General features: G+C 40.5%; 1 pseudogene across 1 annotated transcript; it reads right to left on the bottom strand.

Moving 5' to 3' along the window:
* Nucleotides 1–15: 15 nt before the first annotated feature.
* LOC143723596 (retinol dehydrogenase 7-like) lies at nucleotides 16–27,403 on the bottom strand (annotated as a pseudogene). The gene is made up of 5 exons (XR_013197150.1): nucleotides 27,315–27,403; nucleotides 7,330–7,644; nucleotides 955–1,213; nucleotides 367–530; nucleotides 16–290 (listed from the first exon to the last, which is right to left on the bottom strand). The product of XR_013197150.1 is annotated as a retinol dehydrogenase 7-like (transcript).
* Nucleotides 27,404–27,482: the final 79 nt, after the last annotated feature.

A 27,482-nucleotide genomic window follows, 5' to 3' on the forward strand; every position in this document is an offset into this window, starting at 1 on the left:
GGGAACTATATATAGTGTTACATCATGTTGCAGTATGCTGCATGAGCGTAGCACTGCTGTTTCTGCTTACAGAACTGAAGCTTTAGGTTTAACAGCACTTTTTAAGACGAAAGCATCCGAGATGAAGGTCGGCATGTAGGAGAGAGGCAGCCACAAGAACTTGGCATCCCAGCCTGGAGAATATCTGGTCCGAGGATGGATGGCAGCCACAGCATGTTCCATACAGCTCACCACTTTCATCAGATCTGGATCCAGAATCTTCTCAATCTTCTCCTTAATCACCAGCTTCGCTACAAACACAATTACTAGTTATAACTTTGTGACCTTTATTTGCTATTTGAAACTGGTTATTGGATTTGAACTCACTTTTGTCTAAGAAATCACTGCCGTATTCTTCCTTCACCTCCTCAGGCAACTTCTTCCATAATCTGTGCATATGACTCTCAAAGATACTGGAGTCAGTAATGCTTGTTTTGAAGAATCCAGGTTCAATGCATAAAACCTTCACTCCAAACGGTGCCATGTTCCTCCTGCAAAACAAAGAAAAACACATTAACACCCGGCTTAACAGACAAGGCTCAAACTAGTCTGAGACTAAAATGCATGTTTAAGCTGTTTTAACTGAAAGTAACTTGCACTTTCATTGCATACTTGACATATAAATATGTCAGTGTTTTGTCTCAAGATGCACACCAGTAATATTTTTTTCTAAGTCAAGTTTATAAAAGCTACTTAAATGCTCTAATTGAACTAATTATCATGATAATTAATTGCAGAAAGTTTTGTTATGTTTGGACCTTGCATTCATAACATAGAATGTGTTGATTAATCAAAAATCACAGGCCACACCCACATATTACATTGGTTTGTATCTGAGAAATGCTTTGAATCTGAATTCTTCTGATCAGTTTTTGTCTCCAGAAGAATCATTCAGTGGTTATGGGACATACTAACCTTAGACTGTCATTAAAAGCTTCTACTCCATACTTAGTAATGCAGTACGCCCCTCCCCGGGTACTAATTCGTCCAAACACACTGGCCACATTGACCACTCTGCCCTTGGCTTTCTTAATGAGCGGCAGCACACTCAGAGTTATGGCAACAACCCCGATCAGATTGACATCGATCATTTGTTTAAAGTCCTCAATATCCAGCCAGTCATTGGGAGCAGTTGGGAAAAAGATACCAGCGTTGTTGACTACGGCCCACAGACCTGCAAACACACACACACACACACACACACACCAAATTACAAAATACAACCGTTTTCTTTCATTACAGATTGATTAATAGAAAGCTATGGTGACAGGAAGAGTCATGTGAAAACCATGTGAAGAAACGATACTCGGTTACTAACGTAACCTCGGTTCTCTCTAGAGAGGGAACGAGTATTGCGTAAGTTTAGCTTACGCTACGGGAAAGATTCGTCTTCTCGAGATACTGAAGCCAAAAAATTATCCTTAATTTTGTATTCATTGTCAACGCAGTGCAGCAGCTAGCAGACCTAGAGCAGACCATCTCGCGTGCTCATTGGCTGCCCTGCGGGCAACTGCTGCAGCCTACCAGTGAGCCCGGCGTGACGTCACGCCCAATAAAGGGCGCCCGTGCCTTCATAGCGTCACAGCCCGCCAGAATGGGCGTGGCTTAGCGTATAAAAGTAGGGGCTGTAGGCTGACTTCCCTGGTTTTTCGTGACTGAAGCGAAGTCGCTCGTGGCGCGAGGACGGCCGGTTACGCAATACTCGTTCCCTCTCTAAAGAGAACCGAAGTTAAGTTAGTAACTGAGTATCGTTCTCTTACGAGAGGTTCTCTCGTATTGCGTAAGTTTAGCTTACGCTACGGGAACACTTTGTCAACGCTGTGCGCGCCAAGCATCCACAATGAGACCCCAAACTTTCAGGGGAACCCCATAAGTGGAAAAATGAGGTGGCCAGCCACGCAGGCCATCACTTGTACATAAGCACATATAGGGAAATACAGAGCAGCGCGCCGGTCGGTATAGGCACATACCCCACTTAGTGCAGCTCAACCAGGAGAACTGAGTCATGTGAGAGTGATCTGAGCAGGAGATCTGGGCAGAATACACCTCTCCTTCAAACTGACAACAGTTTATCCTGCAAGGCAGGAACTTCTAGGTTATAAAACCTGACAAAGGTAGACGGGGAGCTCCAGCCCGCCGCTACACATATGTCATGGATAGAAATTCCACTGGACCATGCCCACGAAGAGGCCACGCCTCTCGTGGAATGAGCCCTGATGCCCAGAGGGCATTGCAGACCTTTTGACGCGTAAGCGGCTGCTATAGCGTCCACTATCCATCTGGACAGGCTCTGTTTCGAGGAGGCGAGACCCTTGGTGCGCCCACCAAACGAAACAAAAAGCTGTTCCGAACGCCTGAAGGAGGCGGAGCGCGTAATGTAAAACCTCAGCGCTCTGACAGGGCAGAGGAGATTCACATCACTTTCACTGTCAGATGCTGGGAGAGCTGACAACGAAATAACTTGCGCTCTGAATGGAGTGCCCATCACTTTAGGAACATAGCCATGTCTAGGTCTGAGGATGACTTTAGAGTCATTCGGCCCGAACTCAAGACACGACGCGCTGACAGACAGCGCATGCAGGTCCCCCACACGTTTTACTGACGACAGTGCAGTCAGAAAGACGGTTTTCAGTGATAGATATTTCAACCCCATGGAGTCTAGAGGTTCAAAAGGAAAAGCTTTCAGGGCCTCGAGGACCAATGAAAGATCCCACATGGGAACCGACGGGGGGCGCGGTGGATTCATTCATCTAGCTCCTCTAAGGAAGCGGATGACCAACTCATGTTTTCCCAGTGACTGGCCGTGCGTCGATTCTGCGCACGCTGCCACGGCCGCCACGTATACTTTGAGCGTGGATGGGGACCTTCCCTTATCCAACAGCTCTTGTAGGAAGGTGAGTAGATGCGCCACCCCGCATGTCCGCGGGTCCAGACCTCTGTCGGTGCACCATCCAGAGAACACCGACCATTTAGACGTGTAGAGCCTTCTCGTGGAAGGGGCTCTAGACTGCGTTATCGTGTTCATTACTCCTTCTGGCAGGGCAACGAGTACCCGTTGATCAACCATGCATGCAGAGACCAGCGCTCCGGATGGGGATGCCAGATCGTGCCGCGAGCCTGAGAGAGGAGATCTGCCCTCACTGGAATCGGCCACGGAGCTGTATGTTACAGCCTTGCTAGTTCCGGGAACCAAATCTGATTCTCCCAACGCGGTGCTACGAGGAGCACCGAGTGGCGCGTTTCCCTGATTCTCTTGATCACCTGTGGTAACAGAGAGACCGGAGGGAAAGCATATAGCGGGAGGCTGGGCCAAACCTGGGCCAGCGCGTCCTCGTCCTTTGAGAAGAACGTCGGGCATTGAGCGTTGTCTTTTGACGCAAATAGGTCGACTTCCGCTCTGCCGATTAGGCGCCACAGTTTCTGGACCGTTTGGGGGTGCAGGGACCATTCCCTGGGGGAACATTGTCCCTGGACAGTTTGTCTGGGCCGTCGTTCAAATGGCCAGGCACATGCGCCGCCCTCAGCGAGCGAAGATGCATCTGAGACCAAACAAGGAGGCGTTCCGTCAGATTGCAGAGATTTCTGGATCTGACACCGCCCTAACGGTTTACATAGGATACCACAGACATGTTGTCCGAGCGGACAAAAACATGCTGGTCCTGTATGACTGGGAGGAAGCACTTCAGCGCGTTCTCGACCACTATCATCTCCAGACAGTTTATGTGAAAACCCTTCTCCTGGTCTGACCACTGGCCAAAGACCGGTCTGCCCTCGAACAGCGCGCCCCAACCCGAGTTGGACGCGTCTGTTGAGATGACTTTCCGATAAGAGATGGTTCCCATCCTTACTCCCTGCTGGTACCAGTCGGCCACTAAGCAGGGCTGCAGAGCCGCTATGCAGGTCTGAGTCACTCTGATTTTCTGGCCGCCAGACAGCCAGGCTCGGCGGGACACGCGAGTATTCAACCAGCGTTGGAGCGGGCGCATGCGCAGTAGGCCCAGCTGAAGCACCGCTGCAGCTGATGCCATACAAACCAACATCCTTTGAAATGTTTTCAAAGGGAGAAAGCTGCCCTTCTGGAAAAATGCAGCTAGGTGGTGAACACGGCGCGCGCACTGTGTCGATAAACGAGCCGTCCTGGTTACCGAGTCCAGTTCTATTCCTAGAAAGGAAATTGACTGGCTGTGCAGTAATGAGCTCTTGGTCCAGTTGACCGTGAGACCCAAGCTTTCCAGATGACTGAGAAGCACTGTCCTGTGAGATAGCAGTTCTGTCTCTGACTGTGCCAATATCAGCCAATCGTCCAGATAGTTCATTATTCGCAGCCCCTGACTTCTCAGGGGGGCGAGCACCGCGTCCATGCACTTCGTAAATGTACGGGGTGCTAGGGACAGGCCGAACGGCAGGACGTTGTATTGATATACCTGACCGTCGAAGGCGAATCTCAAAAATTGCCTGTGACGGGGTATTATCTGAATCTGAAAATAGGCATCCTTCAGATCTAGAGAAATAAACCAGTCCCTCCGGCGAACGTGCGCGAGGATTTTACTGGTCGTAAACATTTTGAACGGTCTTTTCGCAAGCACTTTGTTCAAATGTCTCAGATCTAGGATAGGTCTGAAGGCTCCGTTCTTCTTGGGTACGAGAAAATATCGGCTGTAAAAGCCTGACTCGCTCAGAGAAGGGTTCAGATTGCCGCCATTTGCGGGCTTGTGAAACTGAACCGGAGCCGAAAGCGCGGCGCGCGCGCTCTCGGTTCTGGGCACTGGCTGCTCGGTGAAAACCTGATTTATGTGAGATGTCCCAATCATAAGGGATGGGAACATTCTTTTTTCACTTTTTGACGCGCGAGCAGCGCTCCGGGCGGAAAAGCTTTCTGTAATCGTGAGCGCGTGTACGCGGGGACGAGACTTACAACTGTATCTGACGCCCCGATCATAATGGATGGGGGAGCGTTTTGTGATAACACTTAAACACGCGGGCGGAGCCCGGTGGGAGGTTTGTGTCAGCAAGCGTGAGCGCTCTCTGGCGGGCACGAGACTTACATTCATAACCTGCTTCTTTGATCGTGTAACAGAGCGGGCAGATAGTGGGCACATACCTGTGGACACATTTCTTACATTCAACACACGAGCGGCTTTTCTGCGCTTTATGAGAGTGTGCTCTGTGAGTGACACGGGATTTGGAGTGCTTATGTGTAGGGGTGAACACTGGGGCTTGGGCACTTTCACTACACTTAAAACACTGACGGTGTGAGCCGGACCAGACATTATACTCTTTTTGAGATTTCTCTGGGTCGCCGTGAAAACAGCGTTTGTGTGCAGGCGAGAGGGTGAATAAACCGGCTCGTTGGCTGCTAATTGAACCACTGCAGTAGCCTGTTTGAAGGGGACTGACAGGGAAATTAACTTTGACGGCGGTCCGGCCGCAGCGGGACACGCGCGTCTTTTCTCTCTCTCTGTTAGGAGGGCTTCGCATGCTCAGACTTCAGAGTAATTCTTTGCCAAGGCCCTCTGGGGGGCGGCGGTCTGTGGCGGCTGTCTGAGCGCAACTTAGGGCGGCCGCGCTGATGTCGCTGCGAAGGCTGAGGCTGAGGCTGTGCTGGACGCTGGGTGCTGGTTCGCAACAGGAGGCTGGCTTTGTCTCTCGCCAGAGCGGCCTGTGGCGGAATTCGAGCGTTGCGGAAGGAAGAGGTTCATGGCCTGCGGCCATGGCTCGTCCGATGGCTTGGGCTGCGGCTTTGGTGGTGCGGAGAGAGAGGTCCGTCGCAATTTTCAGGTCCGTAACCGCAGCTGGATCCCGGCCCTTCTCATCCCATTCACGGAGGAGGTCGGCTTGCAGGATCTGTAGCACAGCCATCGAGTGTAGAGCAGACGCGGCCTGGCCGGAGGCGGCAAAAGCGCGGCCGACCAAGGCTGACATGGCTCTGCAGGCTTTAGACAGGAGGACTGACCGTGACCGCCATCTCGCAGAGGGCAGGCAAAGGTGTGCTGCGACCGCCTCTTCCACAGGGGGAATAGCCGTGTACCCTTTCTCAGCGGCGCCGTCCATTTGGGAGAGCGACGCGGAGGCCTGTTACTGAAGTCTCGAGGAAAATGGTGTATTCCACGACTTCATCAGCTCCGAATGAAGTTCCGGTAGGAATGGAGCGGGCCTAGTCGCTGAAGCTGCACGGCGGCGACTCTGAAGAAAACAACCGTCGAGCCTGTTCGGCGCGGGTTCCTTTGGCAGCGACCACTCGAGCCTGAGACGGTCAACAGCCTGTGACAGCAGGCGCATCAGTTCCGCATCAGCTCCAGCGCGGGTACAGGTAGATTCCTGGATCGACGAGGTGGCGGAATGAAGCGACCATTCCTCGCTGTCCGATGCCAGGATGGAGCAGCAGTCTTTCGTGGCGTGTTCCTCGGCCTCATCCTCCGATGCGACGGCAGTGAGGCTCGTAAGCGGCAGCTGCGCGTCGGTGAGCAGAGGCGGGGAAGGCGAAGGCGAGGCTCGAGGGAGGTTCTCCGGCGCTATGTGACGCTATGAAGGCGCGGGCGCCCTTCATTGGGCGTGACGTCACACCGGGCTCACTGGTAGGCTGCAGCAGTTGCCCGCAGGGCAGCCAATGAGCACGCGAGATGGCCTGCTCTAGGTCTGCTAGCTGCTGCACTGCGTTGACAATTAATACAAAATTAAGGATAATTTTTTGGCTTCAGTATCTCGAGAAGATGAATCTTTCCCCTAGCGTAAGCTAAACTTGCGCAATACAAGAGAACCTCTCGTAAGAGAACTACTTGACCAACAACTTCATTGAAGAACACTATGAGAAAACGGCATAAGTTGGATAATATTAGAAATATCATTACAACAAGTTATGCAACAGAACATGAATAATTAATTAAATAAGCAAAATAAATTAAGAAAAGCATTTATTTTGACTACTTAATCCTTTTATTTATATTATTATTTAAATCAATAAAAAAAATTTTTAGTATATTTGTAAAATTCTCATTATTTGTCAATTTGATTTTATAAAGTTTAAACAAAAAATAACACAAAAAAATTGGGATATTTAAGTTTATATACAGTATATGTAAAATTTCTTTTACATTTTTTTTCTCCATTAAATCTTACATTCAAATTGAAATGCATACTCAATTGAATTCTGAATTGCACATAGCTTTGGTAATAACATCTAATTATTATTATTATTTTTCCACAGCTCTCAACAACAATTTTTTTTCAAAAGATTTCAGAACTAATAGAAGGCAAAGTGTCAGAACAGCACCATCTCTTTCGGTAACTTACCTTTCTGTCCCACCAGGGTTTTAATGGTGTCAGTGGCTTTTTTAATGCTGTCATTATCAGTGACATCCAAATGCAGCGCTGTGAGTTTGTCGGATCAGGACTTCTTCAGCTCAACCTCTCCCTTCTCTGTGTAGCAGCCAGCGATGACATGGAAACCCTTTGTGTCCAGGTGTCTGGCCAAGAGATTCCCAAAACCTGTGTCACAGCCTGTGATATACACAAACTTCTCAGATTTGTTGGGAACTCTTCCCAGTTCTCTGAACCACCGATAGACATAGAGCAAGACTATGAGACCAAAAATGTACAGAAACATGTCTGCAAAAGAAAATATATTTTCCATCAGAAAAAAGGAATCACATTCATGCAATACCCCCTAAATTCAATAACATAAAGATGAGAGAGCACGCATTTGGTCAAAGCTCTACTCATAAAGTACATAGTGAACTAGTTTACTAGTTCTAGTACTAGTGAACCATTAACTGGCTTATTATTGTGTTACACTGCAAATCATTATTAAGATCTTGTAGAAGTAAAATCAAAAGATAAAAAATTATTGTAAAATATAGAAAATGGCAGTATATTAATAAATAAAGGAAAAATATTTCTACGTTTTTCTGTTTCTTTATCTTTTCATATTGGATAATTGTGCAGATTCGTGAACGAATCGTTCTTTTGATTCGGATCTTATCAAAGAATCAGTTGAACCGGTTTCATACCAGCCGGTTTGAATTCGTTCACGAGTGGTTCTGTATGATGTCAACAATTCATTGAAGTGTTTATTTCAAGCAAGTCCAGTTTGAAATTAGCCAAGAATTGAGTTCGCCATAAGCTCAATCAATCAAAAAAAAAAGAAAAAAAAAAGTAGGCATAAGCCTAGGCTATACCTACTGCAATGTAACTTGTAGGCTACTTATGAGTTTTGTCAATGCACATACAAAATAGAGCCCCCCCCCCCGTCCGCAGCCACCGCCACCACCACCCATTTTGTACTGTTTAGTGTTAATCGCCATCTAACTCAGCCAGTTAAGAGCTACATTTAGCCTTAGATGTTATATGAATATGGTCCCTGAATCACAGGTTTTATCAGCTGACAATTAAAAGACTTAAAAATTATAAGCACAAATAAAAATTTACTTTTTGTGTGATATTCCTTTAAAATTATGTTTTAATAGATTTGATTATTATTATTTTAAAAAGTACATCTTACTATGCAATTTCTTTCATAATTCCCTCGAGTTACTTTATTTATCTCTACAAACTTTTATTTTGGTGGGTTGTAAATTAAAGACATTTGAGCTTCTGTGTATGGCAAGCCGTTTTAACTTTTATTCATTTCCAGGATATGAATTCTTGATATCAACAATTCAATTTTTGATATCAACAATTACATTTTTGATATCAACAATTACATTTTTGATATCAACAATTTAATTATTGATATCAACAATTTAATTCTTGATATCAACAATTAGATTCTTGATATCAACAATTGAATTCTTGATATCTGTAATTGTATTTTCACTATGGCAAGCCGTTTTAACATTTAATCATTTTAACCTACTAGTCTCTATTTTCATGCTACTAGTACTCATTTTTTAGATACTAGTATCTATTCCATTAACTACTAGTACTTATTAATTCAGCGACTAGTGCTTATTATTTAGGTACTAGTGCTTATTCAACAGATACTAGTGCTTATTCTTTAGGTACTAGTACTTATTCAATAGATACTAGTACTTATTCATTAGATACTAGTCCTTATTTATTAGATACTAGTGCTTATCAATTAGCTACTAGTACTTATTCAATAGATACTAGTACTTATTCATTAGTTACTAGTACTTATTCATTAGATACTAGTACTTATTCATTAGATACTAGTACCTATTAAATAGATACTAGTACTTATTCATTAGATACTAGTACTTATTCATTAGATACTAGTACTTATTTCGATAGTCACTAGTAACTATTCTTTTGTTACTAGTAAGAATTTTTTTTTTTTTACCATTGACTTCTATGGGGATCTGTCATTTAGATATCAGCTATTCAGTTCTGACTAGTATCTATTCCAATTGCGACTAGTACATATATATTAGATACTGGTAGTTATTCTTTAGGTACTAGTACTTATTTTTTAGATACTAGTACTTATTCATTAGCTACTAGTACTTATTCAATAGATACTAGTACTTATTCATTAGATACTAGTACTTATTCATTAGATACTAGTACTTATTCATTAGATACTAGTACCTATTAATTAGATACTAGTACTTATCAATTAGCTACTAGTACTCATTCAATAGATACTAGTACTTATTCATTAGATACTAGTACTTATTCATTAGATACTAGTACTTATTCATTAGATACTAGTACTTATTCAATAGATACTAGTGCTTATTCAATAGATACTAGTATCTATTAATTAGATACTAGTATTTATTCCAAATGTTACAAGTAACTATTCTTATCTTACTAGTCACAACTGCTTTTTTACTAGTCTTATGTTATGACTCAGAACGGCCACTGTATAGTTCAATTAAAAATCTTACTAGTAAAATAAAAAATCTTACTAGTAACATTTGGAATAAATACTAGTATCTAATAAATAGATACTAGTATCTATTGAATAAGTACTAGTATCTATTGAATAAGTACTAGTATTTAATGAATAAGTACTAGTATCTAATGAATAAGTACTAGTATCTAATGAATAAGTACTAGTATCTAATGAATAAGTACTAGTATCTATTGAATAAGTACTAGTATCTAATGAATAAGTACTAGTATCTATTGAATAAGTACTAGTAGCTAATGAATAAGTACTAGTATCTAAAAAATAAGTACTAGTACCTAAAGAATAACTACCAGTATCTAATATATATGTACTAGTCACAATTGGAATAGATACTAGTCAGAACTGAATAGTTGATATCTAAATGACAGATCCCCATAGAAGTCAATGGCAAAAAAAATGTTTTGTTACTAGTAACAAAAGAATAGTTACTAGTGACTATCGAAATAAGTACTAGTGACTATCGAAATAAGTACTAGTATCTAATGAATAAGTACTAGTATCTAATGAATAAGTACTAGTATCTATTTAATCGGTACTAGTATCTAATGAATAAGTACTAGTAGCTAATTGATAAGCACTAGTATCTAATAAATAAGGACTAGTATCTATTGAATAAGTACTAGTATCTAATAAATAAGGACTAGTATCTAATGAATAAGTACTAGTATCTAATAAAAAAGGACTAGTACCTAAAGAATAAGCACTAGTAGCTAATGAATAAGTACTAGTATCTAAAGAAAAGGCACTACTACCTAAAGAATAAGCACTAGTAGCTAATGAATAAGTACTAGTACTTAATGGAATAGATACTAGTATCTAAAAAATAAGCACTAGTAGCATGAAAATAGAGACTAGTAGGTTAAAATGATTAAATGTTAAAACGGCTTGCCATATTTTCACTAGTGAAATGTCACCATAGGCTGCCATTCAAAATTAATTGTTGATATCAACAATTGATTTCTTACTAGTAGAAATATAATTTTTCATATCAATAATTACATTGTTACTAGTAAGAATGTGAATTCCTGATATCAATAATTCAATTGTCACTAGTTGAAATGTCTATTCTTGATATCAACAATTTAATTGCTACTAGTAAAAACTTTCATTTTTGATATCTGAAAATGTATTTCTGATATCAATATTATTTCAGATATCTAAAATGGCTTTCTAACTTGTAACAATCACATTCATGATATCAGAAATTAACATAGTCACTAGTGAAAATGGAATTATTGATGTCAAAAATGAACATTGTTACTAGTAGCAATTCAATTGTTGATATCAAGAATAGACATTTCAACTAGTGACAATTGAATTCTTGATATCAAAAATAAAGGTTTTTACTAGTAAGAATTGTATTTCTGATATGTGAAATTGGAATTGCAACTAGTAAGAAATCAATTATTGATATCAACAATTGATTTTGAATGGCAGCCTATGGTGACATTTCACTAGTGAAAATACAATTACAGATATCAAGAATTATAGTTTTTACTAGTTGAAATACAATTCTTGATATCTAGAATGAGCATTTTAATTAGTAAAAATGTGATTGTTGATATCAAGAATTAGCATTGTTACTAGTGGAAATGTAATTTCTGATATCAAAAATTGCCATTGTTACTAGTATAAATCTAATTCCTGATATCAATAACTATAATTTTAACTAGTTAAAATTGAATTGTTGATATCAAGAATTCATATCCTGGAAATGAATAAAAGTTAAAACGGCTTGCCATATCTGTGTGTTTTAATAAACTATTATTATTATTATTATTATTAGGCCTACTTGAAGTATACTCTACTGTGCAATAGTAATATATATATATTTTTTCATATATGATGTTATCCCATTTTTTGTCTCTCCAGATAACCATAGACAGTAAAAGAAATGACACAGCGACCCCATTGATTTCAACGGAGAAGACTGAAGCCCGATTATTGCACTTCCTGTCTGATGGCTGAGCGACTGCGAAGGCTCAAACTGAGCGTGACGACAGTCTGACAGTTGTACATCTTCTAGTAGCTGTGGCAAAACAAATCTGAATCACCTAATTCCTCAAAAACCTTGTTGAAATATTTTGTCCCGTTGTTTTTATGGACTCTCTATCTATTGGCTTCTCCCTTGAATTTATGCCTCTATGTCCCCCCGATTGCCTCATCGACAGTAAAAGATTGCCTGCGAGCTTCTCCTCCAAATGTCTCTATTGTGCGACATAAAGTCGCGTGGTTATGACGCAATCGTTAGCCTGTTTTTAACAAAAACGGCTTCTACGGGGCCATAACGTAAGATACAAAGTAATGGAGCCTTTTATACATTGTCGTGTTTATTTAGAAATAAATAATGGACAAATGAAGTCTTTGGCCACCTCAGATGTAAAGTTATTCGCTGTCAAAGTGACACCAAATTGAATGGGAGTCAATGGAATGCTAACAGCAGGTGAAGTTCTGCTACAATGGCAGCTCCCGCGAGGCTTCAACTTCCGGCTGATGCATTACCCCCTTGCAGATAACCCACGTTGACGGAGAGTGATTTGTGCCCTTTTTGAATTATCCCTACTATGTTCGACCTGATTACCTTATTAGGTTAATTGAATTCTTTCTGATTACAGGCAGGGGCGGATCTACAGGGGGGCAAGGGGGGGCAGGTGCCCCCCCACTCTAGAGCCTTGCCCCCCCCCAGCTGCCCCCCTAACTTTGATGATCCAAAAAATGTACTTGTAAAAACAACTCGCAAGCTTCTCAAAACAGTGAACTAAACATACATTTACCAAAATTGAACAATTTAATTTTTATTAAAGCCCCTCCCCCTATCCCTCAAATACTTAGTACGTCCCTGATTCAAACGTGCAGAGCAGCATTCGCTCAGTCTGGCTCTCTCTCTCTCTCTCTCTCACACACACACACACACAGACAGCGAGTCTGCTGCGGTGCGGTGGCCCTGAAACCCGACTGGAGGGACTGAGCTGCCCCAGAGCCTCTGAAGATGAAGTGAGTTTCCCAGGTGTAGTCAAACACACGTTTAACTTAGTTACATTTTTAATGAATGCAGTGTATGCTAACGACGATCCAGCATCAGCAAAAACAGCGAGTCTATTACGTTAGCCAAAATCAGCGGTCAAATCGCTCCCTCGTGATTTGTAAGAGCACTCTTCCCTTTGATTAGCCTAATTTGATTTTTGTAAAGACAAGAACAGCTTAATAAAAAATATAAATTGTTTGTATCAATAACGTTTACTGATGGTCGCCGTTACGTTACAACAAACAATACAGTGCCAGGAGATCGATCATTTGATTAGCTATAATTGCTAAGCAAATCCAATTGTTCGGTGCGCGAATTTACACGTAGAATACACGGTATAAAAATAAATAAAACTCTAAATAGCGATAAAATTTGCTCAATTCGTGTTTGGTCTGAACGCAGCATATTGAACAGACTGCGATGTCAATATTACAATGCTGAACTGTGTGTGTACAGTGTACGCGCGCGAGAGAGGGAGAGGCGCGGGCGCGATCGAACTGTGTGTGTGTGCGTGCGTGTGTGTGAGAGAGAGAGAGAGAGAGAGAGAGAGAGAGAGAGAGAGAGAGAGGCGCGGGCGCGATCGAACTGTGTGTGTGCGTGCGTGTGTGTGTGTGTGAGAGAGAGAGAGAGAGAGAGAGAGAGAGAGAGAGAGAGAGAGAGAGGCGCGAACGCGATTGAACAGTGGAAACAAAAACATACTCGTAAACATATAATTCAAACTGCAAAGTGTTTACATTTGTGTACACTCGCAATAAAACACAACATTGTGCTTTTGTCACACTCTCTTTTCAAACTGTAACCTACAACTATCACCCAACCAAAATCTCACGCACGGACGAACACACACACACACACACACACACACACACACACACACACGAACACACACACACACACACACACACACACAGACAGTTGTACTTTTAAATTACACATTCTGCATTAATTAAAAAAAGAAACTCAAATGTGGTTTTTAATGGTAGCCTAGTATTATTTTATACAGAAATCAATTATTTATAATTCAGATGAGAATAAAGTTAGGGTTAATTAAAATTAAGAAAAACAAATATATTGATCTGAAATATGGCAAAGTAATTTTAAATTCATTCAAACATATCAAACATATCGCAAGGTCTTTGTCTTTTTATTAATTTAATTAATAAACTAATTAAATTATATAAAACTATTGTCAGTGCACTACAAATAAACTGGTTCTATGCCTTTATTAATAAAACTTATTTAAAAAATACAAGGCTTAAGACATTTATTAAAATGCCTTCTGCATTTTTGTTTTGCTTTTCACTCCATTGTACCGAAATCGTACCGAACCATGATGTCTGAACCGAGGTATGAACCGAACCGTGACTTCTGTGTACCGTTCCACCCATAATACAAGGATAACCAGAGGTTTTCACATATTGACTTTTGCAGGCAAGAGTAGTTGAAGAAAGTAGCTGGAGCCTAACCATTAAGGCTAAAAGTGTTTGGACACAATTATTGTACTTTGTTTTTCTATATTTTCATTTTGCTTGTTATAATTTTACTTTTTAAAAGATGCATGGTTTTGTTTTGTTTGTACACTGCACTGGGCTTATTCCTGTTGTGAATTAAAAACCTTTGTAGTGTGTAAGGGCATGATTAAACAAGAATACTTTGTTTTTGTGTTTGTTTTGTTAAAGCAATTCACATATAGGGATTCCCACCGTCTGCCCCAGCCACCCTGCCAAGACCTCTTGCCACCCCTTTGCCCCCCCCATGTAAAATTTTCTAGATCCGCCACTGATTACAGGTGAACGATATTTATAATTTTTCGACATTCTCATTGTGTGTGTTACTTGGCCCTGAAGAAGACCACTTGTAGGTTGAAACATGTTGGCTTGTGACTTTTTATAATGAAATAAGCCATATTTAATAAAGGCTTTTTAACCTTCTCCTTCTCCTCATTATCTTATTGAGTGCCTGGGAGCTGCATATTGTTTCATTGGATCCTTTCCCTACCCCAAGAGCACCTATCCCGGATACATTTCACCTGAGCGCCTGGTTGAATCTCTTATAGTAATATATTTCTGTTATATTTTCCATAGGCGTCGATTTCGGTTCGCCATGAGTCATTTTGTACCCACCACTTTTTGAAACATTGAGGCGCCACGGATGTACCTAATACAGCTAAATAAAATATATAACTAGCAGAGCATTAATTTAATTTGCTATTTGCTAAAATGTGGTGTTTTTGAACTCAAGCTGCTGAGCGCTCGTTGCCGCGGCAATCAGTGTCACGGATACAGGCTCGCGCAGTCTTCACTCGGACGCGCGCTTCAATCTATCACCGTTGTGGAGAGTCTCTATTCATTCCGGTGAAATCTCAAAATAAAATCCACACAAACCTCTCCCTGTTTGATATAGACTGTAACCACTGATGAACATATTCAGTTTTGATGAGAGAAAAAAAAACTATGCAAGTGCAGATTAGAACCCGTAACCTCTGACACGCTTGGCAAAAGATCAACCACTAGACCATTAAAGAACTAAAACAAAATGTGCAGATCGATGGATTTATTTACGGGGTGAGCAGAGAGGCTGCACAGTTTGACAAGTTTCAGTGACGTGCGCACTGGGTAGGCAAACTAGGCACTACCCTGCCAAACCTCTTTTCCACGAGATATTGAAGCCAAAAATTATCCTTTATTTTGAATCAATGTAAAACGCTGTGCGGCAGCATGCAGACATAGGCAAGACGGCTCGCACGCCTATTGGCTGCCCTGCGGCAACAGCAGCAGCCTATCGAGAGAGGCCCTGCGTGACACCATATCCAATGGGGGCATTTCGCGCCCATTTCGTCATGTCCTGCCAGACAGGGCGTGGCCTCGTCCTATAAAGCATCGCTGGATCCAGAGTGAGAAGCCGCGCCGTCGACACAGGTCTTCTGCGGTACGAGCCCTTGAACCTGAAGCCGCTGGCCTCACCTCGCCGCCTCCAGTCGCCGTACCTGCTACGCTTTCCTGCGTATATATCCTTTACCTCTGCTGAGAGTGTTTGTTCGCCGTTGCAACTCACACTTCTCTATAACTCCTAAAAGACCTAGCGTCTTTTTCAAGATGCCTTCTTCCTGTGGCTCGTGCCGAGCCCAACTCAATGACGGGGACCGCCATGTGATCTGCGTTTCCTGCCTGGGTGAAGATCATGCGGCTCTCGCGCTCGCTGACGGCAGATGCCCTCACTGCGAGCTGATGCCTATGGTGAATCTGAGGACTCGCCTGGCATCCTTCTCGGAGCCCGCCCTTCTGCCCGCTGTGGTGCCGCGCCGTAAGAAGCGCCGTGCTCAGCGCGCCCCTGAGCTCTCTCCTGCCCGCCAAAGCTCGCCGGTTCGCCCGCCAGCTTCGCGGCATCGCTCGAGTCGCTCACCGATGGACAGTGGCCGCCGTCTCCCACCGCTTCTGCCAATGAGCTTGACAAACCAGCCGAGGCCTGTTCTATCCTGGCATCGGACAGCGAGGACTGGGCGAGCTCAGTGGACCTCCCCCCTGCTGCCCGCGAGCCGTCTGGGAGACGAGCCGGCATTGAAACTGAGCTGATGCGTCTCTCAAGCCGTCGACAACCTCGGCCTCGACTGGAAGGCGCCCGCGCAGCCTGCGTGCAACCGGCTGGATGGATGCTTCCTCAAGAAGGACACCGCCCCATCACAGTCGAGACCCGCGCCTTTCCATCCTGAGCTTGACGAGGAAGCCGCGAAGTCTTGGAACGCCCCTTTCTCGGCCAGGATGCGTACCTCTGTCTCTGCAGCATTCTCCACTGTGGACGGTGCGAAAGATAGAGGGTATCTTTCTCTTCCTCCAGTGGAAGCAGCGGTAGCATCCCATCTCTGCCCGCCCTCTGCTGGACGGCGTGCTTTGACGGCGCTACCCTCGAAAGCCTGCCAAGTGACGTCAGCCATGCACGGTCGCGCTTACACTGCTGCCGGGCAAGCTGCGTCAGCGCTGCATATAATGGCTATATTGCAGATTTTCCAAGCCGACCTTCTCCGTAAAATGGACGAGGAAGGACCGGAAGCTATCTGCGTGGCGGATCTACGAAGCAATACGGACCTCTTTCTACGCGCTGCAAAAGCCGCTGCACAAGCCGTTGGGCGCAACATGGCCTCTCTCACCGTGGCTGAGAGACATCTGTGGCTAACGCTGTCTGAGATGACGGAAGCTGAGAATTGAAATCAAGCCCGAGGTCTCAAAGCCTTCCTAGCCTCCCTAGGAAAGCGACGGTGTTCAAATCCCGCTGCGGCAGGATTTTCACCGAAACTTCTCGCTCGTTCAGTTCCAAACAATGCGACTGTCCCAGCTTACTTCGCAGTAAACAAGCCGGTTCCACAGCCCGCTTGCCTGCACACAAAAGCCGTTTTTACGGCTACCCGGATAAATCCAATAAAGAGTGTATTTTCTGGTGTTCCGGCCACGGCCGATGGTGTTATGAGTGTTGTAAGAATGCCCACGTCTCAGTGCCCATTCCCACACGCAGACACAGCCCGCCACAATACAGGGCTAGCACAAATACAATCGACTAATGTCGATTGTGCAATAAATGTAGTGAACGTGCCCAAGACACAGTGCCCACAAACACTACATGAAGCATGTTCCACGTTTTCTGTAAAAACGTAACCAACACACATTCAGTCGGCACGAGCCTGCGCGAGCCGGCAATGTTGTCAGTGCAGTGAGTGTGCCCGCTGTCCCACGCCCACATTCCCTCACAGACATGCCGAACCCCTCGGGGCTCGTCCCGATAGCCTTTCTAAATGATGTCTCTTTATTTCTTTCTAACTAATCTTTCTTTTCTTCTTTCTTTCTAACTAATGTTTCTTTCTTACTAATCCATCTTTCTTTCTTTCTAACTAATCCATCTTTCTTTCTTTATTTCTAATTAATCCATATTTCTTTCTTTCTAACTAATCCTTTCTGTCTTTCTTTCTATCTAATGTTTCTTTCTTTTTTTCTTTCTTACTTTCTAAATGATGTTTCTTTATTTCTTTCTAACTAATCTTTCTTTTCTTCTTTCTTTCTAACTAATCTTTCTTTCTTACTAATCCATCTTTCTTTCTTTCTAACTAATCCATCTTTCTTTATTTATTTCTAACTAATCCATCTTTCTTTATTTCTAACAAATCCATATTTCTTTCTTGCTAACTAATCCTTTCTTTCTTTCTTTCTAACAAATCCACCTTTCTTTCTTTCTAACTAATCCTTTCTTTCTTTCTACCTAATGTTTCCTTCTTTTTTCTTTCTTACTTTCTAAGTGATGTTTCTTTATTTCTTTCTAACTAATCTTTCTTTTCTTCTTTCTTTCTTTCTAACTAATCTTTCTTTCTTACTAATCCATCTTTGTTTCTTTCTAACTAATCCATATTTCTTTATTTCTAACAAATCCATATTTCTTGCCTACTAATCCTTTCTTTCTTTCTTTCTTTCTTTCTTTCTTTCTTTCTTTCTTTCTTTCTTTCTTTCTTTCTTTCTTTCTAACAAATCCACCTTTCTTTCTTTCTAACTAATCCATCTTTCTTTCTTTCTTTCTTTCTTTCTAAATAATCCATCTTTCTTTCTTTCTAACTAATCCATCTTTCTTTCTAACTAATCTTTCTTTCTTTCTTTCTTTCTCTCTAACTTTCTGATTAATCTTTCTTTCTTTCGAACTAATCTTTCTTTCTTTCTAACTTTTCTTTCTTTCTTTCTTTCTTTCTTTCTTTATAACTGTTCTTTCTTTCTTTCTTTCTTTCTAACTTATCTTTCTTACTAACTAATCTGTCTTTCATTCTAACTAATCTATCTTTCTTTCTAACTAATCTTTCTTTCTAACTTTTCTTTTTCTTTCTAACTAATCTTTTTCCTTCTAACTAATTTTTCTTTCTTTCTAACTAATCTTACTAATCTTTCTATCCAACTAATCTTTTTCTTTTTAACTAATCTTGCTTTCTTTCTAACTAATCTTTCTTTCTTTCTAACTAATTTTTCTTTCTTTCTAACTATTCTTTCTTTCTAACTATTCTTTCTTTCTAACTAATCTTTCTAACTAATCTTTCTTTCTTTCTTTCTTTCTTTCTTTCTAACTAATCTATTTCTTTTTCATTCTTTCTTTCTTTCTACTTTTTCTTTCTTTCTAATTATTCTTTCTTTCTTTCTTTCTTTCTCTCTTTCTAACAAATGTTTCTTTCTATCTTTTCTTTCTTTCTAAATAATCTTTTTCTTTCTTTCTTTCTAACTAATCTTTCTTTCAAACCAATCTTTCTTTCTTTTTTCTTTTTATTTCTAACTAATCTTTCTTTCTACCTAATCTTTCTTTTTTCTTTCTTTCTTTCTGTCTTTCTTTCTTTCCTTCTTTCTTTCTTTCTTTCTTTCTTTCTTTCTTTCTTTCTTTCTTTCTAACTAATCTTTCTTTCTACCTAATCTTTTTATTTATTTCTAACTAATCTTTCTTTCTTTCTCACTTTCTTTCATTTAACTTTCTTTCTAACTATTCTTTCTTTCTTTATATCTATTCTTTCTTTGCAGGCTTTCTTTATAACTAATATTTTCTAACTATTTTTTCTTTATTTTTTAACTTTTCTTTCTTTCTTTCTTTCACTGTCTTTCTTTCTCTTTTTTCTACTTTTTCTTTCTTTCTCTTTCCTTCTAACTTTTCTTTCTTTCTTTCTCTTTCTAACTTTTCTTTCTTTATACTTTTTCTTTCTTTCTAACTATTCTATCTTTCTCTTTCTAACTACTATGTCTTTCTTTCTAACTAATCTTAATTTCTTTCTAACTATTTTTTCTTTATTTCTAACTTTTCTTTCTTTCTTTCTAACTAATCTTTCTTTCTTCCTAACTTTTCTTTCTTTCTGTCTATTCTTACTTTCTAAACTTTTCATTATTTCTTTTTAACTAATCTTTCTTTCTTTCTAACTATTCTTTCTTCCTAACTATTCTTTCTTTTTAACTAACTATTTTTCTTTATTTCTAACTATTCTTTCTTCCTAACTATTCTTTCTTTCTATCTATTTGTGACGATGTTCGGCTGGATTGCCCTCGAGTGTCACTAGAGGGTGCTCCACCCCTGCACTGCCTTCCCTGGGACTGATCATGCACACACCCTGAACTGATTTCACACACACCTGTTTCCATTGATCACTCTCACACCTGCATCGAGTTCCTCACGCAGCTCCGCACTCATTTATACTCCACTCTAACTATCACTCATTGCTAAGTCTTGTTTTACTGTTGTGGACATCACCAAGCTTTTCCTAGTCTAGTCCTGTCTGTGTATCTGACCCATCGCCTGTTTCCAGGATTCCGTCTTGTCTGCTGCCTGCCTCTGTCTTCACGCCTGGTTATCGGACTCTGAGTATTGCCTTGTCTCCTATGCTGTGTTTGCTGTCTGTGACCCTTGCCTGTCTGACTACCCTCTTATAAACTCAAGCTGCGTTTGGATCTACCTGTGTCTGGTTGTATCATGACAGAAGACTTAGCCATAAACAGATCCAGCAGCATGTCAGCCTTGTATGCCTCCCAGTCAGCCAATGCAGATCTGATCGCTGTACACCGGGATAGGCTGGATCAACTCACCTCGTCATTGGAGAGGTTGGCCAAGATGGTTCGCGGTCTACAGGTTTCCACACCGGGACCATCGCAGACTCAACCTGTCTCCACAGTTGTCAGCCCTGATCCAATCCCAGTTCAACGCCAAGCTCTCTTTAATGCAGTATATTGACATGGCCCTTCTACTGAGTGGTTCTGCTCTCGCTGTGAGTAAGATGGAGAAGGAGCTCCACGACGCCGCGACATTCACCGAACCAGGGTATAGTCATGTCACGCTTGACGAGCTGGAGAATCCTCACGTCAGCCTCGACGAGCCAGAGCTTCACGTCAGCCTCGACGAGCCAGAGCTTCACGTCAGCCTCGACGAGCCAGAGCTTCACGTCAGCCTCGACGAGCCAGAGCTTCACGTCAGCCTCGACGAGCCAGAGCTTCACGTCAGCCTCGACGAGCCAGAGCTTCACGTCAGCCTCGACGAGCCAGAGCTTCACGTCAGCCTCGACGAGCCAGAGCTTCACGTCAGCCTCGACGAGCCAGAGCTTCACGTCAGCCTCGACGAGCCAGAGCTTCACGTCAGCCTCGACGAGCCAGAGCTTCACGTCAGCCTCGACGAGCCAGAGCTTCACGTCAGCCTCGACGAGCCAGAGCTTCACGTCAGCCTCGACGAGCCAGAGCTTCACGTCAGCCTCGACGACCCAGAGCTTCACGTCAGCCATGACGAGCTTGAGTTTCACGTCTGCCTAGCTGAACCAGAGCCTGCTACCGAACTGCCAGAGCCGCCTGCAGCCGAACCTCCGAAACCTTTAGTGAAGCCTGCAGCCGAACCCCCGAAGCCTCCAGTTCCAGTCTATGTCCCCGTAGGTTCCCCCAAGTATTTTTTGGAGGGGGGCAGTAGAGGCCACGAAGGGACAATGAGGGGCGTGCCACCGTGGTCTCCTGAGGGGTCGTCTCTGCTGTGGCTGCCCGTGAGATCTTCACACCCAGGGAGGTCTGAGGGGGCCCCACCCTGGCCATTGGTCCATCCCGTTCCACCCTGGCCTTTGGCTCATCCTGCTCCGCCCTGGCCGCCATCACGTCCTGCTCCGCCCTGGCCGCCATCACGTCCTGCTCCGCCCTGGCCGCCATCACGTCCTGCTCAGCCCTGGCCGCCATCACGTCCTGCTCCGCCCTGGTCGCCCACGCTCTGCGGCCCAGGCCCGCCTTGGCTACCTCCTTGTCCCGTTCCCCTGCACGGGCCTGGCCCTCCGTCCCTCCCCCAGGATCGTCTTCACTCTGCCCCCCACCTGGATATTCTTTGGAGCGTCTGGAAGCCGCTCCTTAAAGGGGGGGTTATGTGACGATGTTCGGCTGGATTGCCCTCGAGTGTCACTAGAGGGTGCTCCACCCCTGCACTGCCTTCCCTGGGACTGATCATGCACACACCCTGAACTGATTTCACACACACCTGTTTCCATTGATCACTCTCACACCTGCATCGAGTTCCTCACGCAGCTCCGCACTCATTTATACTCCACTCTAACTATCACTCATTGCTAAGTCTTGTTTTACTGTTGTGGACATCACCAAGCTTTTCCTAGTCTAGTCCTGTCTGTGTATCTGACCCATCGCCTGTTTCCAGGATTCCGTCTTGTCTGCTGCCTGCCTCTGTCTTCCCGCCTGGTTATCGGACTCTGAGTATTGCCTTGTCTCCTATGCTGTGTTTGCTGTCTGTGACCCTTGCCTGTCTGACTACCCTCTTATAAACTCACGCTGCGTTTGGATCTACCTGTGTCTGGTTGTATCATGACACTATTATTTCTTTCTAACTTTTCTTTCTTTCTTTCTTTCTTTCTTTCTTTCTTTCTTTCTACCTAAACTTTCTTTCTTTTTCTTTCTTTTTAACAATTTTTTATTTATTTCTTTCTAACTAATCTTTCTTTCTTCCTAACTTTTCTTTCTTTATCTTTTCTTACTGTCTAAACTTTTCTTTCTTTCTAACTAATCTTTCTTTCTTTCTAACTAACTATTTTTCTTTTTTTCTAACTATTCTTTCTTCCTAACTAGTCTTTCTTTCTATCTGTTCTTTCTTTCTAACTTTTCTTTCTTGCTTTCTTTCTTTCTCTTCTTTTTCTTTCTTTCTACCATTTCTTTCTTTCTTTCTAACTTATCAATCTATTTTTCTTTTAACTAATCTTTCTTTCTTTCTAAAATTCTTTCTTTCTACCTAATCTTTCTATCTATCTATCTTTCTAACTTATCAATCTATTTTTCTTTTAACTAATCTTTCTTTCTTTCTAAAATTCTTTCTTTCTACCTAATCTTTCTTTTTTTCTATCTATCTATCTATCTATCTATCTATCTATCTATCTTTCTTTCTTTCTTTAACTATCTTTCTTTCTCTTTCTTTTTTCTACTTTTTTTCCAACTTTTCTTTCTTTCTAACTTTCTTTCTGCCTTTTTTCTTTCTAACTAATCTATATTTATTTCACTTTCTTTCTAACTTTTCTTTCTTTCTTTCTAACTATTCTTTTATTCTCTTTCTTTCTAACTAATCTTTCTTATTTATTTCCAACTTTTCTTTCTTTCTAACTATTCTTTCTTTATTTATTTCTTACTAATCTTTCTTTCTTTCTACATTTTCTTTCTTAATAAACTTTTTCTTTTTTCTTTCTTTCTGTCTAACTAATCTTTCTTTCAAACCAATCTTTCTTTCTTTTTTCTTTTTCTTTCTAACTAATCTTTCTTTCTTTCTTAATAAACTTAATCTTTTTTCTTTCTTTCTTTCTACCAATCTTTCTTTCTTTTTTCTTTCTAACTAATCTTTCTTTCTTTTTTCTCTTTCTTTCTTTCTTTCTTTCTTTCTATCTTTCTTTCTTTCTTCATTTCTAACTAATCTTTCTTTCTTTCTCACTATCTTTCATTTTACTTTCTAACTATTCTTTCTTTATAACTATTCTTTCTTTCTTTATATCTATTCTTTCTTTATATCTATCTTACTAACTATTTTTCATTCTTTCTACCATTTCTTTCTTTCTTTCTAACTTATCAATCTATTTTTCTTTTAACTAATCTTTCTTTCTTTCTAAAATTCTTTCTTTCTACCTAATCTTTCTATCTATCTATCTTTCTAACTTATCAATCTATTTTTCTTTTAACTAATCTTTCTTTCTTTCTAAAATTCTTTCTTTCTACCTAATCTTTCTTTTTTTCTATCTATCTATCTATCTATCTATCTATCTATCTTTCTTTCTTTCTTTAACTATCTTTATTTCTCTTTCTTTTTTCTACTTTTTTTCCAACTTTTCTTTCTTTCTAACTTTCTTTCTGCCTTTTTTCTTTCTAACTAATCTATATTTATTTCACTTTCTTTCTAACTTTTCTTTCTTTCTTTCTAACTATTCTTTTATTCTCTTTCTTTCTAACTAATCTTTCTTATTTATTTCCAACTTTTCTTTCTTTCTAACTATTCTTTCTTTATTTATTTCTTACTAATCTTTCTTTCTTTCTACATTTTCTTTCTTAATAAACTTTTTCTTTTTTCTTTCTTTCTGTCTAACTAATCTTTCTTTCAAACCAATCTTTCTTTCTTTTTTCTTTTTCTTTCTAACTAATCTTTCTTTCTTTCTTAATAAACTTAATCTTTTTTCTTTCTTTCTTTCTACCAATCTTTCTTTCTTTTTTCTTTCTAACTAATCTTTCTTTCTTTTTTCTCTTTCTTTCTTTCTTTCTTTCTTTCTATCTTTCTTTCTTTCTTCATTTCTAACTAATCTTTCTTTCTTTCTCACTATCTTTCATTTTACTTTCTAACTATTCTTTCTTTATAACTATTCTTTCTTTCTTTATATCTATTCTTTCTTTATATCTATCTTACTAACTATTTTTCATTCTTTCTAACTTTTCTTTCTTTCACTTTCTTTCTTTCTCTTGTTTTCTACTATTTCTTTCTTTCTCTTTTGTTTCTAATTTTTCTTTCTTTATACTTTTTCTTTCTTTCTCTCTATTCTATCTTTCTCTTTCTTACTAACTATTTTTTCTTTCTAACTTTTCTTTCTTTCTAAATAATCTTTCTTACATTTTTCTTTTCCTTTCTAACTAATCTTTCTTTCTACCTAATCTTCTTTTTTCTTTATTTCTAACTAATATTTCTTTCTCTTTCTTTCTTTCTTTCTTTCTTTCTGTCTTTCTTTCTAAATAATCTTTCTTACTTTTTTCTTTTCCTTTCTAACTAATCTTCTTTTTTCTTTATTTCTAACTAATCTTTCTTTCTTTCTTTCTTTCTTTCTTTCTAACCTTTCTTTCTAACTAATCTATTTCTTTCAAACGAATCGTTATTTCTTTCTAACTAATCTTTCTTTTTAACTTATCTATCTATCTATCTTTCTTTCTAACTTATCTTTCTTTCTTCTTTCTTTCTTTCTTTCTTTCTAAATAATCTATCTCTTTCTTTCTTACTTTCTAACAAATCTATCTTTCTTTGTTTTTTAACTAATCTTTCTTTTTCTTTCTTTCTCTCTAACTAATTTTTATTTCTTTCTTACTAATCTATCTCTTTCTTTCTTTCTAACAAATCAATCTTTCTTTGTTTTTTAACTAATCTTTCTTTCTTTCTTTCTAGCAAATCTATCTTTCTTTCTTTTTAACTAATCTTTCTTTCTTTCTTTCTAACTATTCTTTCTTTCTAACTAATCAAACTTCAAACTACTTCAAACTTCAAACTATTTTAAACTTCTTCAAACTCTCTGGTCCGGCTTTTTCAAGCCAACTTAAAGTTTTTCTCATCAAAGTTTTTTTTCTATTTACGTATTATTAGCATAAACAATAAATCAGGTAATCTGGCTTTCAACTCAGTGCCTAGCCTCTTTAAGACATCACCGCACGTCACTGACAAGTTTGTACCCAGCACTTCTGAAAATACACTTCCGAATGCGTCTCTGTCCCCACATTTCAAACCAAACTGACGCCCGTGAGCATTGGTGGAGATGATCGTGGAGTAGTAGCTATCTTGTTTGCATTATGCTTGCCTTAAATCTATTGCTGAATACGGGAATAGTTGTGATGATGATGATGATGATTGGATGCTTTCAAGTTGGTCAAAATGATTGATGATTGATATTTTCTTCAAATTATACAAAACTTTGATTTTGACAGGTTGTCATGAAGACTTTAAAGGTTGTGAGTGTGTATATGATACGAATGAATGACGATAGTTTTAACAAATGAAATGGTAAAATTCTTGTGAAGTGACTCTCATAAAAGCTCTGCAATGAAGTTCAAATGTGTGTGTCCTCCTCATAGACGCTGAAAACACCACGAGTGTCACGCGCGCGTCAGTGTGTAGTAGAGCACACATTGAGCGCTCCTTTACAGAAACACGCAAAACATTCAGAGTTTATTTCAATAGCAGTCTTTTTGAGCTTTAATATTCATAGACACTTAGTAGGCTACATATCGAGATTTGATTCATTGTATCATTACTTTTGATTTATTCATTCAAAAATTGCCAAATTGCGTGACGTTCCGCTTTACAGTAGGCTAGGCTAGACACACTGGTTGCGTGGCGTGAGGGTGGTGTTTCTGTTGCGTGTCAGCTGCCTGGCGGCTGCGTCGCGTTTTCTGTGTCTTTGCACACCACAAACGTGTCTGACGCGGCGCTGCTGACACGGATCACCCCATTCGACATATGGGAGAGAGTTGTGGAAGCCCTATAGCCTACACGACATGTTGCGCATAAATATAAAGCCTACTGATAAAGACACCGCAAGCAGTATTAACAAATAGACTACAGAATATTTCGTTCCTGACAGGTGCAATATTCGAAAATTGATATTTATTTATTTATTTTTAAATTATAGCCTATTTATATTTGAATTTATATCAAAATCTAGACTTTCAACCATCAAAATGTAATTGATTAATATGTAGGCCTATTCGTGTACAAAATAACATAAAAACATCTTTTCCTATTATATTTTGTTTACATTTGTTGCTGGATTCCGCGATTCGATCCGTGTCGCTGCGCAAACACAGACGTCACGGCGGGGTGAATTTATGAATGAAAGTTCTTTCACAAAACGATGTTGTTACGAATCCTTGCGCTTTTTAAAGTGGGTTTACGGAGATGTTTGACATTTCCTAGTGGGCATATACGGAAATCCTCGACATTTTCTAGTGGGAAACACACACACACACACACACACACACACACACACACACACACACACACACACACACACACACACACACACACACACACACACAAACACACATGGGTATACGGCGTATACCTGCGTATCACTACACCACTGGTTTTAATAGATATAGCCTAATTTAATTATAACTTGGGGGGGGGGGGGGTGTATTCGAGATATGTAGGCAGAAAGAGCATCTCCACTGAACAGGTAACGTTCAAAAATTAAAATAAATAAAAAATTAAAATTAAAAATTAAAATTAAATTTAAAAAAAATTATTGAAACGACACATCGGATATCGGGGCCACACGTGTGCGTTCTGACGTAAAAAGAACAGCTCGGTTTGTTTTGAACCTGTTCTGTCAAAATAAACTGTTTAAAAGAACCGATTCCCGTAAATGAGTTAGACTTCACTTCACTAATAAATAAACGATACTGTATTGTTGTTGTATAGACTACTTGGAAAGAACAAAAGAAAGAAACAAAGCTAACGTTGTTGCAACATCAACATTATCTTTTTAAGAAAACGCGTGATTAATAGGCTAGGCTACTCGAAAATGCCCTGACAGAAAACGTTTGCAAACATCACTAAAAACTGGAATTTTTTCTCTTCTTGCAAAACAGTCTACAACCCACCAGTATAAGCAAGGCTACTCACCGTTTCTTTATAAATCAGCTTTCTAAGAGGACTGTTTCTAGTAGGCTACTCAGTTGTCTGTCTAGTGTGGGAAAGTGTTGTATAAATAGTCTTCTGCTATTATGTAACACTCGTGTCCGTGTTGTTCCCGCTGTCATGAAATAAGACACGCGTTTTTTAACTTTAGCA

Source organism: Siphateles boraxobius, unplaced genomic scaffold (assembly GCF_051911475.1).
Source record: "Siphateles boraxobius isolate OS27281-9 unplaced genomic scaffold, OSU_SipBor_1 7, whole genome shotgun sequence".
Lineage (NCBI taxonomy): Eukaryota > Metazoa > Chordata > Actinopteri > Cypriniformes > Leuciscidae > Siphateles > Siphateles boraxobius.